The following is a 15,645-nucleotide window of genomic DNA, read 5'->3' as shown; positions in this document are numbered from 1 at the left end:
GATTTGGATTCCCCTTGAACCTTGGTAAACATGTTTGTAGGTCTCTCGAAACTGCTCGACCATGTGTGGGTAGACTGAATGTTGTAAAAATTATCCTTAGTCGGAGTACATAACAAAATATACAACTGACTAAAGGGTTTTTAGTGGGGTAAGGGTTACTTCGGTCTGGACAGGGTTACACGCCAATAAAGAGTGTGACAATTAGCATGATGGTTAACTACACAACAGTATCCCCTGTATATCAAAGACCGCTTTTACACTCAAGTACACCACATGATATAATTGGTTGAATGATTTCACAAAGTAAACCGATGCTCGGTGCTGCTAAAACTGTGGGTATAGACCACGGGTTATCTTTACGGCCTAATGTTTGGGTTAGCCACCAAGGCAGGAATACCACCAAGTTTTATGATGCAATCATCGATGTGCAAGTGCCACTGATTCCTGTTACCCCTATAGTTGCGCACACCAACCAAATGGATATTGAACTTAATGAGGAATCAGAATAAAAATGATCCTCGCGGTGACTTATTCCCCCTTATAAATCCGGAGTTTGACTGTATGGCATGTTTTACTGCCCCTTTAATAAGCTTTGAAATAAACTAAATGACATGCACGGTATAAAGCTATTTGTGTTTCCATTGACTATGTTTTGGGAGCGAAATGCGAGGCTCTTCTTCAAGAGATAACACAGCTGTCAAATTCGTAGAATCCGTCTGTCGGACATTGAGCGAACATATGGTGTCGGTGAAAGGTGCCCGAACATCAACGAATACTCACTATGTGTTAAAGGTAATCATAAGGATATGATATGATCAGCCAGTAAGGGGAATGATCAGATCCCTTTGTCTCAATAAACTCACCATAATGGATTGAAATGTGTAATCCACATTTTACAAAGACAGAAGGAGAACAGGAGAAATCAATATGATTAATCCCCACATTGGCCCAATGCTACACGTCGAATTAGAAAATAATCTGTTGGAAATTGATTCAAGATTGACCATTTCAAAAGTGATCACCGCTATTACTGTCCATATTGTGAATTATGATAAAGTATACATTATTTAATATGCTCAAGTATACTGTGTATAACGCCCTGTGAATACACATACCATAACTCTCGTGTTGTAACATAATTTTTCAATAGCGTTCAGTTTAAAAATTAATACGAATCTGTAATTCCTAAATAATTAAATGTGAATTAACAACAAGCTATCAAAATCGAACCCATTCAAGATCTTGTAATCCTCAAATTTCATCTGAATCGGAAGGGTCTCTGAGGGGTCTATAAACTTTGTATATATTTCATATTTTGCGTAAAAGTAAGAAGTGGGGGGTCATATCTTAGTACCAACATATAATTACTGAGTAGACCCATCGAAATACAAATTGCATTCTGAATGGTTTGGTTGAAACAATTTAGTTATATAGATCGGCAAGTTGAGTTCTTTCTCGAACGCAGAGAGAGAGAGGTGGGGAGAGAGAGTCTGGATGTACCATACATTGTCAAATATCTTGTGTTAAAAACATCACAGACCGAAATCCTGTGGCATGTAGTACCACACAGGGCCTACGGGGATCTGGGAGGAATTTTTTTAATTTCATTTTTACAATAATTCGTTTATTTTTCGATGTAAATTATCTTGTAGAACCTTTGTGGTTAAATCAACACAGAATAAAATATCTTGTAGACTATACTGCCCCCTTTCCCCACATCTTAGAAGATGACAGGATAAACTATTACTGTTTAAGGAAAATACAGAGAAAACTCACCCAACTTTAAATAAAAATAAAAGATTCCAATACTAAAGGAATCCAATGACAGATAGGTGATATCCTTCCAGATTCCTGATGACGATAAATCTAACCGATTTGGACTGAGGCTATCAATAAGCTGAGAGTCATTAACGATCTCAATACAGATTGTCTAGAAAAAGTAAGCATACATCTCCTTGTGTATGAATTATTAGGTAGTTTTGATCTGGTTTCTAGAAACATGTGCTGAGTTATGTGTATTCAAATTTATAATTTGTTCCCACATTTTATAGAGAGGTAAAAAGAAACATTTATACGGTCTCAAAAACCATTTCATTTTAGCCACTAGCATCCTCTGACGGGGCGCTATTGTCTCCAACAAATAAATACGCAATTTGAGCTATGTAAAAGGAAATGAGGAATAAAATGGTTTGGATTATTACGTAATTAATTTAAGCTGGTTGGTGACATTCTAGACAGTGCGCCCTAGGCTAATATATCTGTATTGAATACAAATGTGCTAGCCTATATCACACTGGTGTCAATTATCTAGATATAAATATTGTTCTCGAGACTCGACAAAGCTGTTATTGGACGGGTAATTCCCCCCCCCCCCCAAAAAAAAAAAAAAATAAAAAATCAAGTTTATCATTTACATGGAAAACATGTTGTTTTGAAAAATATTATTGTTTATAATGTATTCATGAAAGATTCAAAGTGTTGTTTCTATTCTTTTACAATTTTTTAATCCCTTTATTGATGATTTTCGGTTAATCTAATCGGTCAAAAAGCTCAAAGGGTTATATAGGTAACCTACATTAAAATTATTAGAACATGAGACTGATAAACAAAGGTTTGTCATTTTGTTTGACAATTATCATTTTAAGGTTTCCGGTTTCCACTTCAGTTTGCAACGATCCCAACAATAGCTTTAAACAACGGGCTTTTCTAGGGACTGATAGCATGTCGTACAGTACTAAGCCCAAAAACAATAACACTTTCACAATTTCAATCTTCCAGGTACCACAGAAAATATTCTAAAAGAGAGCATCAAACTGGGGTTTGGCACCAATGAAAGATACCATCATAGCTATAGTGAAGGCCCCTGGGCCCAGCTACCAATTAGATCCATAAACCCGTGCACGTTCGCCATCTTACGGTTTCCCACACAAAATCCATTTTAGTACCCAGAGCAACTCCTTTGGGTGAAATGTTATCTTGAACGCTACCCTGCAAAAATCAATGTGTCTTTATTTAAGGAAACAGAATCGAATAGGTCTACTATATATTGATCTCATTCTCCTACCCAGGCTGGACCAAGCTTGCTATGTGGCTTCTGTGACAAGTTTCTCGGGAAACACTTATCTGCAATATCAGTCTAGGTGGAAACGGGCGTTAACCTTACCCCCATCGGAGGGTAAAGGTACAGCAAGAAGGAAAGACCACTGGATGTGGATGTCCCCGAAATATTGCAGGGTACATTGCCTAAACTAACTTCCGAAATAGCAAAGAATATTTGTTTTTTCATAATAGTCGTCTTTGATTAAAACCAGTATATCGTCCATTGAAGTCCAGAAACGATGTCCGTATCTTCGGGACACAAGAGGAGGGAACTGCGACTCTATTTCCTGTACCAAGATGTCGGTGTCGCCACGGCACATACTGCCTGTAAGCCGCTTGTCGTTATCTGCGATTAACACCTTCGTCCATACCTATTGCTAAGACATTGGATCGGTACACATTGACAAGATCCAAAACTCTTTACTCTAAGCAATATTGTTCAAACTACTGAAAACATTAAATTAACTATTATTAAAATCTATTTGCAGTAAACCAGCTAATTTAAAAAGGAGTGAGATAAGTGGTTTATATTGTTTGTTTTTACCAGGTCTATGACATTAGTCTTCCTTGATGAAACCTTTGGAAGGATATTATGACATAATGAAATACAATTCTCTAGTCTGTTACCGCAACATAACTTTTCAGTATCTGTAGGCGTGTCTCCACATCTGTCACAGGAACACTAATCTGGCACGGTTGAGGTTGGATTTAGTGATTGATATAACTGTTGATTCGCTAGTTCTTCCGAAATATCAAAGAAAATTGCGGGCACTTTTCCAGCAACGAACAGCATGTCCCCTACATCCATTTACTTCTAGCTCATTTATCATTATCTAAAGCATGCAAATTGTTATTGCAATTATCCCCAAGCTCATATACTGTAAATATTTTATATAATTATTACCAGAAATGATAATATATATTTATTTTATTTCTTATCCAATAAATTATAAGATAATGAATTTTGTTATCAGGCGAAGCGAGTGGTAATCAATTTGCTCGAGACGAAGTTGCCTAGGCTAAGGTACCGGTAAGATTAACAATGACGACGGATATTCCAATAATTTACTGCGCAATTCGTCCCCGATTTTGAAGCTATGAGAGTATATGTAAATCATTGTAATGAATATAAACTTACCGGGAAAAATGGAATCATTGTGTGGGATGAATCGTAGCAGTTTATTCCTTCTAAAACTGTCAGTCATCTATCATAGCGGGAAGAGAGATGTCAGCCGTGTAGGTGACGTTTTACGCATGCGCTACAACTGGATTATTCCTTTTCCGGTTTGTAGAATGTTTTACCAGTTTCATTATTAGTGAAATTTGTGAGAACGCCACTGGCCTACCTGAATGTTTCCAATGTTTTTTGGGTTTTTTTTTAAATAGGCTTGTTAAGGTGATATATATAGTACCAATAAATTGGAGTATTTTATAATAGTATAATTTGTTGATCAGATTTGAGCATTTAATTTATTTACAGAAAGATTCGGTCTACCCTTTAACCTTTTCTAGAATTGTGACATGTTGAGGAAAGGCTTATTTTCGACCATTGTTTTTAAAACATTCACGCTTGGCATCCATCCTAGCTGGAAACGGCACCTCACGATCAGTGTTGTTGCTCCTAAATTTTGGAAGGATTTATCTCTGAAAATTAGAAACTGTGAAACTTTGATTACTTTCAAATCACAGCGAAAGACTTGGGAATCCTATCAGAATAATACTTCTGTTCCCTCTGTTTTTATTGCGCTTTTAGCATGCTTTTGGGTGGATTTGGCGGTCTAGAAACGTACACTATTATTATCATATAAATTTTATATTCTATTTTCATTTCGTGATTCATTAATATATTTATAACCGTCATTGTAGACGTCGTAAACACGTGAATGGAATGTTTTTACAAACATAACAATACAGTCATTCTGACATTCACACACGTGATAATTGTATTCAATAGTGCATAGTGGCTATTTATATTATGTTTATTTACATTGATCATAGAGGAAGCTATTTAATATGGACGATTTCCCGTGACAGTAAAACATATCATCAAATAATATTTGCGTATTAATTTTAATGAAATGGTACACAGTTTATTGTAAGGGATATAGAAGGGCAACGCAGTGAGTTTTTGGGTTTTGTTTTTTAATAATTGGCTGTCGTTGTTCAGCCTCAGTTGATAATATAATATTATGTCAATAATTGCACGGGGAGTTGGGTTGGGTGGACATATGCATCATAAACATAAAGTAAGTCATTGAGTCAAGTGACGTGGTTTTGATTAATCGCTTGTATGTGACGAGTAGTTTTGCCTGTCCAACCTTGTTGGTGTTATCCGAGCCCAACTGCTACGCGCAAGCGAATAATTGAAATAAAATTGAACCATGGTATTCCCGAAATGACATAGTGGGTGTCGAGTTGACGTTAAACTATGTCACGGTGGCTAAGTGGGTGAGACGCGGTATCGCTAGCTTTTGGGTCGGGTGTTCGAAGCCTACATTTTCCGACGTGGTTTCCCGTTGTCAGTGTTGGAGGATGGAGGGTCTGAAAAGGACAGCTTTCTAGTCGTTCAGATGGGACGAATAAACCGAGATCCCGTGTATACATTGGCATGTACGTAAAAGATTCATTGGCAGTTTGAATTCGATATAAGAGAAGCAATAGTGCCGCAACCCGTTCAAATTTCCCTCATAGCACACTATATGGCGTATACCCGTCTTCATTATCCCAGTCCTAGCAGAACAGTAGGACGTTAAACCCCAATTTATTTCATTTCTATTCTGCTGTGTTATTATAAAAAGCTTTCAGTGTGTTAATCTATATGCCCAATTTTACACAGCGCCCACCAGTCCCCTGTCCTGCACCACTGACAAGGGGAAACCACGGTGAAATATCCCGATGAACTTTCTCGGACGACACCGGGAGGGAACACGAATGAAATGGTGTTTCATGGCTGGTGAACACGGACCACGCCATACTAGACAAAATGTGAACGACGATCAATGCGAGAGGGACATAAACAATTTCACCCATTATATTGTGCTGTAGTTTGTTTGTGTCGGCATGATCCCACCGGTCAAATCATAAACGTGTATGAGGAGAATTTTATAAAATTTCCAAGTAAACCCCAAGACCTCACGGCAAACCCAACTTTATCTTGCCCGAGGACCCTACCCTGCTAACATTCCTTCTTTGTAACCATCCGTATAATAGAAGCATACTCACAAATTTTAGATCATGACTCAGATAATAGTGCCTGGAAAACGATGCGACTATAATATCGTTCTTTTTGTTTTAATCTTTGGGAGAAATATGGCCCAAGATGATGGATATTCCCAACATTGTCAACCTCAGACAAAAAAAGGTGTATGCGGAAAATGTCCGATGAAATAACCGCTAGTGATGTATGAAAAATTATTAGGCAAGGATGTAATTGCAGCATACTGCATATGCGCCTCGACATATAAAGTGTCCACTAGATATAATAATAATAATAATGTACATTTATATAGCGCTTAATCCATCCATGAGCATGCTCTAAGCGCTGTAAGTTAAGAGCTTCTGTGGATAATACATCGTGAACATATGCGTCTTAAGTCTAGATCGAAATTGAGCAACTGTTTCTGAACACTTTATTTTGTCAGGTAAGTCATTCCATAGTCGTGGACCATATACACTGAAGGCTTTATCACCAAAAGATTTTAATTTAGTTGAAGGTACAACAAGTGATAGATTATTCTGTGAACGGAGTGGTCGGTTTGGTACATAAGACTGCATAAGATCTGTGATATAGGATGGAGCTGAATATGCTGAGACTTGTAGTCCAGTGTTAAGATTTTAAAGATATGTACATAAGATATGTACAACATGTTCATAAACTTGATTATGTATGATGTATCAATAATCGAGTTTTGTTATAATCTTTGCTGAACAGTACCTTATGGCCTCTGGAGCCTTGTTAGTGTTTGATACGACTGTATATTATATGAAACTGAACAATTATGTTTCAACTGCAATTGGAAAAAGACTGCTTCGATAATTGAAATCCATTCCGAGTTGCAAATCGGTCACTTGTATTATAAATTTATTTTTTAATTGCGATGTTATTTCGACATGACAACTAAGATAATATAACCAACCAATCACTATTATATACATGTAAAGGGCAGATCCAAAGTGGAGGTGGGGGGGGGGGTACCGAAGAGCACCTATGATATACGACGGACGTTCCCCTTAGACGAATGTCTGCATTCATTTTGTAAGTAATGCCTGTCCAAGCTCGTGGATTTTCGTCGGCCCCCGCTTTCCACCCGCTGCTAAAGACACCTACGCACAGTTTACTTGTTAAAATAAGATTGAACCATATGTTAGTCCCGAAATGATAGGGACATACCCTTCGTGCGTCCTGAGTGTCGTATAAAGTCGACTAAATTGATTCCTGTAATAATGAATTGTGCGATGCGTTGCTACCCACGAGAGGGAAATCGTAGTATTTGTGAGTCTCTGCAACGCATTACTCCAGCGACTGGGTCTCCCGGGTCAGACCAATCTGACCAATCGGTGTTAGGCGTTTTAGTTCTAAAGAATGTAGGTTTACCCAATGCCATTACTTCACTGTTTGTTTCATTTTCACACAGGGCGACGGCTTGGGCCATTCAGGTTAGACTAGTATTTTTACCCCTCGTCGAGCCCTGTGATAGCCCCTCCCCCCCCCCTAGTCCACCGGGCAGTAACCAGGGGGATGACTAGGGATGGATCATAAAACATATTTCCAGACACAAACTTCATCACATTTCCTGATAAATTGTTTTAAAAGAGACACAATTATATAGAGAATTGTAATTGTATATGTCATCTTTATATAACCCGGTTGCAGCGGACTTGTCATAAAACTCCCATTTCATTCATTCATTTGTTCTTATGTTCAGCCCCGTCCCAAAGTTATAGATCAACCCCTGTAATGGTTACATATATATCAATTTCATATATATGCATGTCTAATAGGACATAAAAGAGAATTCATTTGAAACGGATATAATTCATTGTATAGCATAATGCCATGACCCGAAATCACATTCACTAATAAAAACCAACAAAGAAACCGAAACATTACTCACACAATTTGACATAAATCGGTAATGAAATCTCCGGGAATGTGTTTTGCTATCAATACTTTTGAGGTATAGTATTAAAATCGACGTCCCCGGGAATTTGTAAATTACATGTCACAACATGAAGTATTGAAAGTAAATGAATAGCTGTTGGCACACATCCAATAAATGAACACATTAAACATCAAAGATTGGAAAACCGGACTTCACAATGTAACTTTTGAAATTCATTCAAATTGTTTGTACTAAGATATTTGCTGACATTTATTGTATAAATTTTATTTATGTTGTTATTAGCAGTTGCAAAACAAGGTTTACCACACAAGCGATTAACAGAAGGGTTAAAATATAGCATTATTATTAAATTATGATATACACACCCGCGCACCAACACATTTGTTGCGGGCGATAGGGGGTTATATCAGTAAAACCGTAAAGCTCGACTACTTTGATTCAACGCTCAACGCTGGTTTAATAACATTTTAACGTATTAAAGTGCTTTCGGTCGTTTTGGTGAGATGCTCACAAATAATTCTTTTGTATAGGGATGGACATAGTACAACAATTTATACGGTACATGTTTACATAGTAACATTGCGGTTTTAATTGTTTATAGTCACAATAGTACAGAGGTAACTAAACGAAAACATGTATACACGTGTGTAAATCTGTTGTATATGGGTATAATTTAGGAGCAATGAGTGGGAAATAATCTCGGGATAGATAAAGATAATTAATCGGCCACTTTTACTTATTGACTATTAAGTCTAGGAACATATTTTTAATAAAATGGTTTTCCATTATTTTTCTTTCTGTTAATATGCCATCGACTTTCATTTTATAAAACGGGACAATTTTGAAAGTTATTTGTAGGTGTAGTGCACATTTAAATGTGTGTCTATTTACAAAAAAAGGCCAATTTACAATGTTACCATATAAACAGGACAATCGATCTGAAAAGTTTGTGTGATTTAAATTTGATGATGGCTGAATGAACTCAGTTTTAAATATAGAGGCGGCAGATGAAGGCCCATATAATTGGTCTTCAATGGCGTGAAAATTGCCGAGGCTACCCGGTCACCATCTTTAGAACGGTATGTGTAAATATGAGCATAATTTGCATATTGAGGCCATGATTTGTGACAAACTGCTTAATGTTCTATTTTATAAAATACGAACTATTATTTAGATTCTGTGAACTTTTTGACCCAGCTGGTTTTGATAATATATGATATTGACGTTTCAACTCTGTATATACTTCTGTTAAGGCACGAACTGGCTAGGATCTAATTAAACATGTAATTCGTCACATATATCATTTACAAACTATGTACAAGCTCCACATGACTTCACAGGAATGCGCACTGGTCAGTAAGCATGCCATGATGTGATAAATTGAAAATTGCATGTATGATCATGAGTCATATCTATTTTCCCTGTTGTCGGAGTCTATATAACCAGGAGTTTGGAGACAGAGAGGCGAGGACTAGAGACGGTGTATGGACTCATCCGAATTCAGCCGCTGTCGTGGCAGGATGACGGAATGCTTGTCTTAATGTACCATGTTAATGTTATCGTTTATATTCCCCATGTAGTTTAGTTCCTGTTGTATTTATATAGCTGTTTTATATACGTGATGTAAATAAATGATATATTTACTAAACTTATATCTGTTATCACTAAAATAGTGTTACATATTCTCTAAAGAAAGACTAGGACACGTGAAACGGGAATCTTTCTTTTCATTTTGTGCAACATAGAAATCGATCTTGGGGGTAGATATGACCAACGGCGTTGTCCTAAAAAAAGGACTGCCATCTATATAAAGGATACATTCAGCAATATCAACCAAATGGCGTAAAGACACATACATCTGGAAAAAACGCATTGGTACTTCAGAGTCCCGGGACCCATATAGGTGTACAAACTGCCTGACGGGACTGATACATCCCACCGAAATCAATATTTGCAAATATTACCCAACTTCTATATAAACTGTATTAAAGGTTTTCGATTTGGATCAAGTTTTGTGAAAAGAATTCACAATAATTTTACTTACTTTGAACTTTATCTGTTTCTTCAAACATGCAAAGATTTCCTTACAAAAACATTACGTGTTTGACAATAAAATGCCACTCTACAAATATCTTTACAATATGACTACACTTCTTCAACCTGACCTTAGACCTACCTAAAACTGACATATAATAAAATACTGACCATAACACACATATGCATTGCAACATTGTATTCACTATATCATGGGACATGAGAGTCACTTCGGACCTGAAAATCTTTAAAATCCCAAAATTTCGGAATTCTAAAAATATCTACATTTCCTTATTTATTCAGTATTTATACTCCAACACACAAATATGTTTTTGTCCGTTATAAATGTGCATCTTGATAAACATATTCTCTATATAATATAATAATGCAGTTATGTTGCGTGGAACTACTGTCTGTCCCAGGTAATACTAAGACTCAAAAATTGCTTGCTATTTCTTTAAATTTTAATTAAAATGGCCAAAACTTCGTGAAATACCTTGAATGGTCACCCCATTAATTTCTTTCTTGAGAACTAAGTTCAGGTCAAGTTGTATAGCCTTTCTGCTTTGTAAAATCGAAGTTTGTTGACATCTTACTACTGGAAACAGCCATGTTTGACCTAGTTATTTAAACGAGCCTAAGTGGACAAGGGGGGGGGGGCTGGGATTGCTTTAAGTCGTTTTACCCTACTTGGTGGTTGTTTTGGTCCAGTAGAATATAACTCTTTTCAAAGAGTTATTTACTGAATCCCAGACCACGGTTGTTTGTCCCACTAACTTGAATATTTAATTGCCCTCCGTCCGAAGGTTGTAATTTTGTTGATATCGATATAAGCTACATGCTAATTTTAACCCGCTACCGTACTGACATGTGATGGAATTGTGGAAGGAGCCTGCAAGACATGCTCAAACGTAACTCGGTCTGCAATGTACATTGGTTATGGCGGTTTGCATTATTCAGTGGCTTAAAATTTGCCTTTAGAACTGTTGGAAATTTTAAACTTGAGCTAAGACTGGCATGACGGTGATCAACTAATTTTCTATATAGCGCAATTCCTAATGAAACCGTCAACAAAAATAATACTACTATTATAAAAGATCATTTAGACAGTTATTAAATCAATAACATGACATATGTGACTGTTATCTAAATATTAAGATAAAGAGCTCATAGTTTAAATATTATAGTTTAAAAATAGATAATGATAAAGGAATATATTGACACTTCAGTCAAATTACATAATTCTGAGCGAAGCAATAAATGTTGGGAGTTTTGATAAGAAAAACGCAGTCTCGATTTCCAATGCTACCATTTTTACGATAATAAATATATTTTCGATTATCCATTTCACTCCATTAAAAATCACGACCATCCGATGCTTTATAGAGTTGATTATATAGGCCTACTGGTCATGAGAATAAATGTCTAATTAATAATTTAAATAACATTTAGGGCCTAAAGGAAGAGATGCAATAGGCAAATGTGCCTCTTACATAATTCATCTTTAAAAGAAATTCACTTACATACGAGCCATTACTGTGTAGATTGTGGATGGTCGCTAACTGGTCAGGTCAAATGTATCTAATTTTAGTAAACAGTTTTTAACCGTCCTTAATTTGCGAACCGGCTTTGTAGAGCCCCGTACAGAGAATTTACGTGTATATTTTTTCTTAAACTGTTCATTGGTTTATAATTCACTGTAGTATGTTTCTCAAATAACTACAGTAATATAATTGCTTGACACATTCCTTGACATATCGCGTATTTTTTATCTTGAAATTGTGCATAACAATATTCCATTAGTTTGTTTTTGTTATCTTTTCTACAATAAATCGGAAACAAATCTGTTGTGCCTCAATCTAAAAGTCTATATTTAAAGGAATACCGGTATGTGAAACTATCGTAAATCCAAAATTTTTTAAGATATTTTACAAATATTTTACACTTTATCCCAAAGGTTACTATTCCAATCCGATTAAAATACAGATCTATATTTCGTTTCGGTTTTTATACTTTCGATGGCCTACACTACTTGAGGATCTGACAAGCTATAGTGGAAGTTCACGTCGGGGGTCAACAGCGCGACTTTTGATATTATGACATCAGACATTGATTAATCAATCAGCGTTAACGTTTCTAGTGGATTACCCACAGTTCCGTGCATTAAAAGCCCAACAACTCGCCGTAACGACCGTTTCCATGGCTAATCCCTCACATCATCCAGAACACATCAATAATAACAACTCTGTGAGATTCTAGAGTAGTAAAGACAATTAAAACGAAATTTTGAACTATAAAAACGAAACAAAATAGATTCAGTCTTGCTCTGCTTATTTACAACAGCAGCTAAATTTTAACCCCTGAAAGTGTTCCGAAAAGGTAAAAAAAAAATGATCGTTTCTCTCAATCAGAGCTATAAAGTCTCAGAAAACAAAATTCGAAATCATTTTACCCGACATATTTATTAAAATTTAAATAAGGGCTAATAATAAAATAAAATAAAACCAAGTACGAACAATCCTAACCTATTCTTTTAATGACGGTTTAACTATTCATAACAAAACACAACACAAGGTATATCTGGATAAAATAAAATAATACCAAGTACGAACAATCCAAACCATAAGACAGAATTCGAAGTCCTAAAAACGTTATAGACAAAATAGTGTATTCAAGCAAAATAGTGTATTTAATAACGACGGTTCGTAACACATACAGGTCACGTTTTCAAGTTAATGATAAATATCCGTTCGTTCGTTCGTTTCTAGAGTTTCACGTCCACTTCCACCTAAGGTGATATCGTAGACAAGATAAATATCCACCTAGTCAGCCTATTTATACATATTTTAGCTTACACCAACTTAATTTATAATCAGACGAAACCATTAAAATAATTAGAAGCCCTACAATAACAATAACTAATACAAACACTAATATTGACTGACCCTTTAGTAAGATAATCACAGATAATCAGTGCTAAAGATCAAAGATCAGCCTTAATAGGGTTTCACCATATAACATCTTAATCAGATCAAGGACGAACCTTTTACACCAATTTACTTTATTTCTGAGAGTTCGCATGGTTCTGACATTTGCCGACTTTTCAAAATAGCTTTAATCTTTAAGTCACTCAAAATTATCCAATGAGAATTTTTGTGCGAAATAAGCAAGGTGGAAACAGAAAAAAAAACCATATCAATCTGAACAAAAACAATATTGTTCCAAACAAGCTTCAAAGTGTGAAAACCTAATAAGTATTATTGTCGCGAAACAAACGGGCGAATTCTCCTTCACTAGACATGTCTAACCGAATGCACCAAATTTGTTGAAGTACCTGTCTACCATAATGCGAAATGCAAGTGCCCCATTTAACGCACGCGTAGTCGAAATGTTTATGTTCTGGGAAAGTGACAATGTCGAAATATATGAAATTTACAAGAGAATACTGGATTTTATCGGACTTCTAGTCATTTATTCTAAGGGAAGAAATCAAAGGGATGACAATCCCAGGTATGTCACAAAGTTTTCGAGTCTGAGTATCACCTGGAACAGTCAGTAAGAACATATTCATATATTTTGTACTAAGGGTCCGGTTAACCTTATGAAACGTATAGCATGTCATGTAGGAGTATACATACGTTTTCACAGCTTCGATACCCATTTGGAGAATTATAATACAGAATTATAATATCCTCTTTTGAAGCTTCTTGGTTGTTGTGGTGAGGTGGAAATTAGTTGCTTCTGACTGTCGATCATTATATCGTGAAAAATATTAATCAACTAGTATATTACTGAACTAGTAAAATAATGTTTGTGTCAGATAATTTCATAACTAACGGGTAACAGAAATGAAATGAGATGAAAAGGGATTATCATACTACAGTGACAATAAAGATGACCATCTGTCAAGCAGTGTGCCGTGAGTATGAACCGCGGCGTTGATCTTCGTTAAATTACACTGTTACAGTTGGCAAGGGTTATTTGATGTGCACGCCGATTGTAAGATATTTCGGAATATGCAATTTGATTGCACATTTTAATAGTTATTATTTTTTTATTTTTAAGTTACATGGTCTTTTTTGTTTTTCATTTGAATAGCATCTCTGGTATCATGAAAAGTGACAGTGGTTGTTATCTTATGCTGTTTTGCCTAATTGTACTAAAGGGTAATTAATTTCATCAAGCAATACATAATTCTACCTTCTGTGTAAAATCATAATTAACCAACAGATCTAAATATATATTTCACACATCATTAACAATAGATTTTATATATATTTCACACAGATAAGTTTTTAATTTTATATTATATATCGGGCATAGCGCCAAGTTTAGAATAGGTGCCACTAATTTATTTGTTTACTTTATGTGCAGATTCTGTGTCACAGAAGATTATCCCAGAACATCCTGGCCAAGCTGTAGTAGTGGGCTGTAATGCTAGGTTGGTCTGGAATTTAAACGGACATAATTATAAAACATCAATTTTCAAGGTTAGTTCCTTCTCATAGTAGTTACAGCAAATAGAGAGAGAGAGAAACGGGGTTTAACGTCCACACGACACAAACCAGGTCATTTCTCCTTGTCACGTACAAGTTACAGCAAATAAACAAATCAAATGTCATTTACTGGAAGATCGATGTATGACCTTTCTTATTTTCAAACTAATCTTCAAACCAATCTGTCAGGATTAACTAATCGAAAGTGTTTTACAGATAGAACAAAAAATAGCCTCGGGTTGTCCATATCTCGCCTATTTCTAGGCCGAACTTCCTCCGGTTTCGATTTTTGGATTCTTTTAACAAATAACATGAGGGTCCTGGCTGAGGGTTTTCGAAGACAAATTAAGGATTTTTGCTACATTGGGGGATTTGGTGGAAATTTATTTTACCGAAACAAGTATACAAGTATGTACTTCCTTGTGTTCTATATATAATTTGTGTCATTTAATATGGAATGGAATGTATTTTAATTGTTTACAGAAATCACAACAGTTATACAATGACAGAAAATACTACATCGACAGAAGCCAGGATGATAAAGTGATATTAATTATAAAAAATGTAACTTTGGACGATGGAGGTATTTATAGATGTCAAATAGATTCAACAGATGATGACGAAAATATTCATCTTACTATTACAGGTATGGATTAAGCTTTAGCAAAAACGCATACTTGTCTGGTAAATTACCTATTTAATGCGCATTAACATATTTCAGAATATCATGAACATGAAATACATTGTCCTGCAAAAATACATCTTTAAAAACGTTTCCTAACCTTCCTTATTACGCAACGAGTAGTTTTGTTTATAAATAATATGCCCTTTACAGTACATAGGACACAGATTCAGAAAATAGGGTCGATACTTCTCTCTATGATAGTTTAAAA

At 35.6% G+C, this 15,645-nt stretch overlaps 1 long non-coding RNA gene across 1 annotated transcript; it reads left to right on the top strand.

Annotated features, from left to right (window-relative positions):
• Nucleotides 1-5,105: 5,105 nt before the first annotated feature.
• Nucleotides 5,106-15,392, top strand: LOC126819014 (uncharacterized). The gene is made up of 4 exons (XR_007679457.1): nt 5,106-5,219; nt 14,355-14,422; nt 14,631-14,746; nt 15,236-15,392. It is a non-coding gene; the product is annotated as an uncharacterized LOC126819014 (long non-coding RNA).
• The last annotated feature ends 253 nt before the right edge of the window (nt 15,393-15,645 follow it).

This window comes from Patella vulgata, chromosome 1 (genome assembly GCF_932274485.2).
Source record: "Patella vulgata chromosome 1, xgPatVulg1.2, whole genome shotgun sequence".
In the NCBI taxonomy this organism is placed as follows: domain Eukaryota; kingdom Metazoa; phylum Mollusca; class Gastropoda; family Patellidae; genus Patella; species Patella vulgata.
This window is presented reverse-complemented; position numbering and strand designations above follow the sequence as displayed.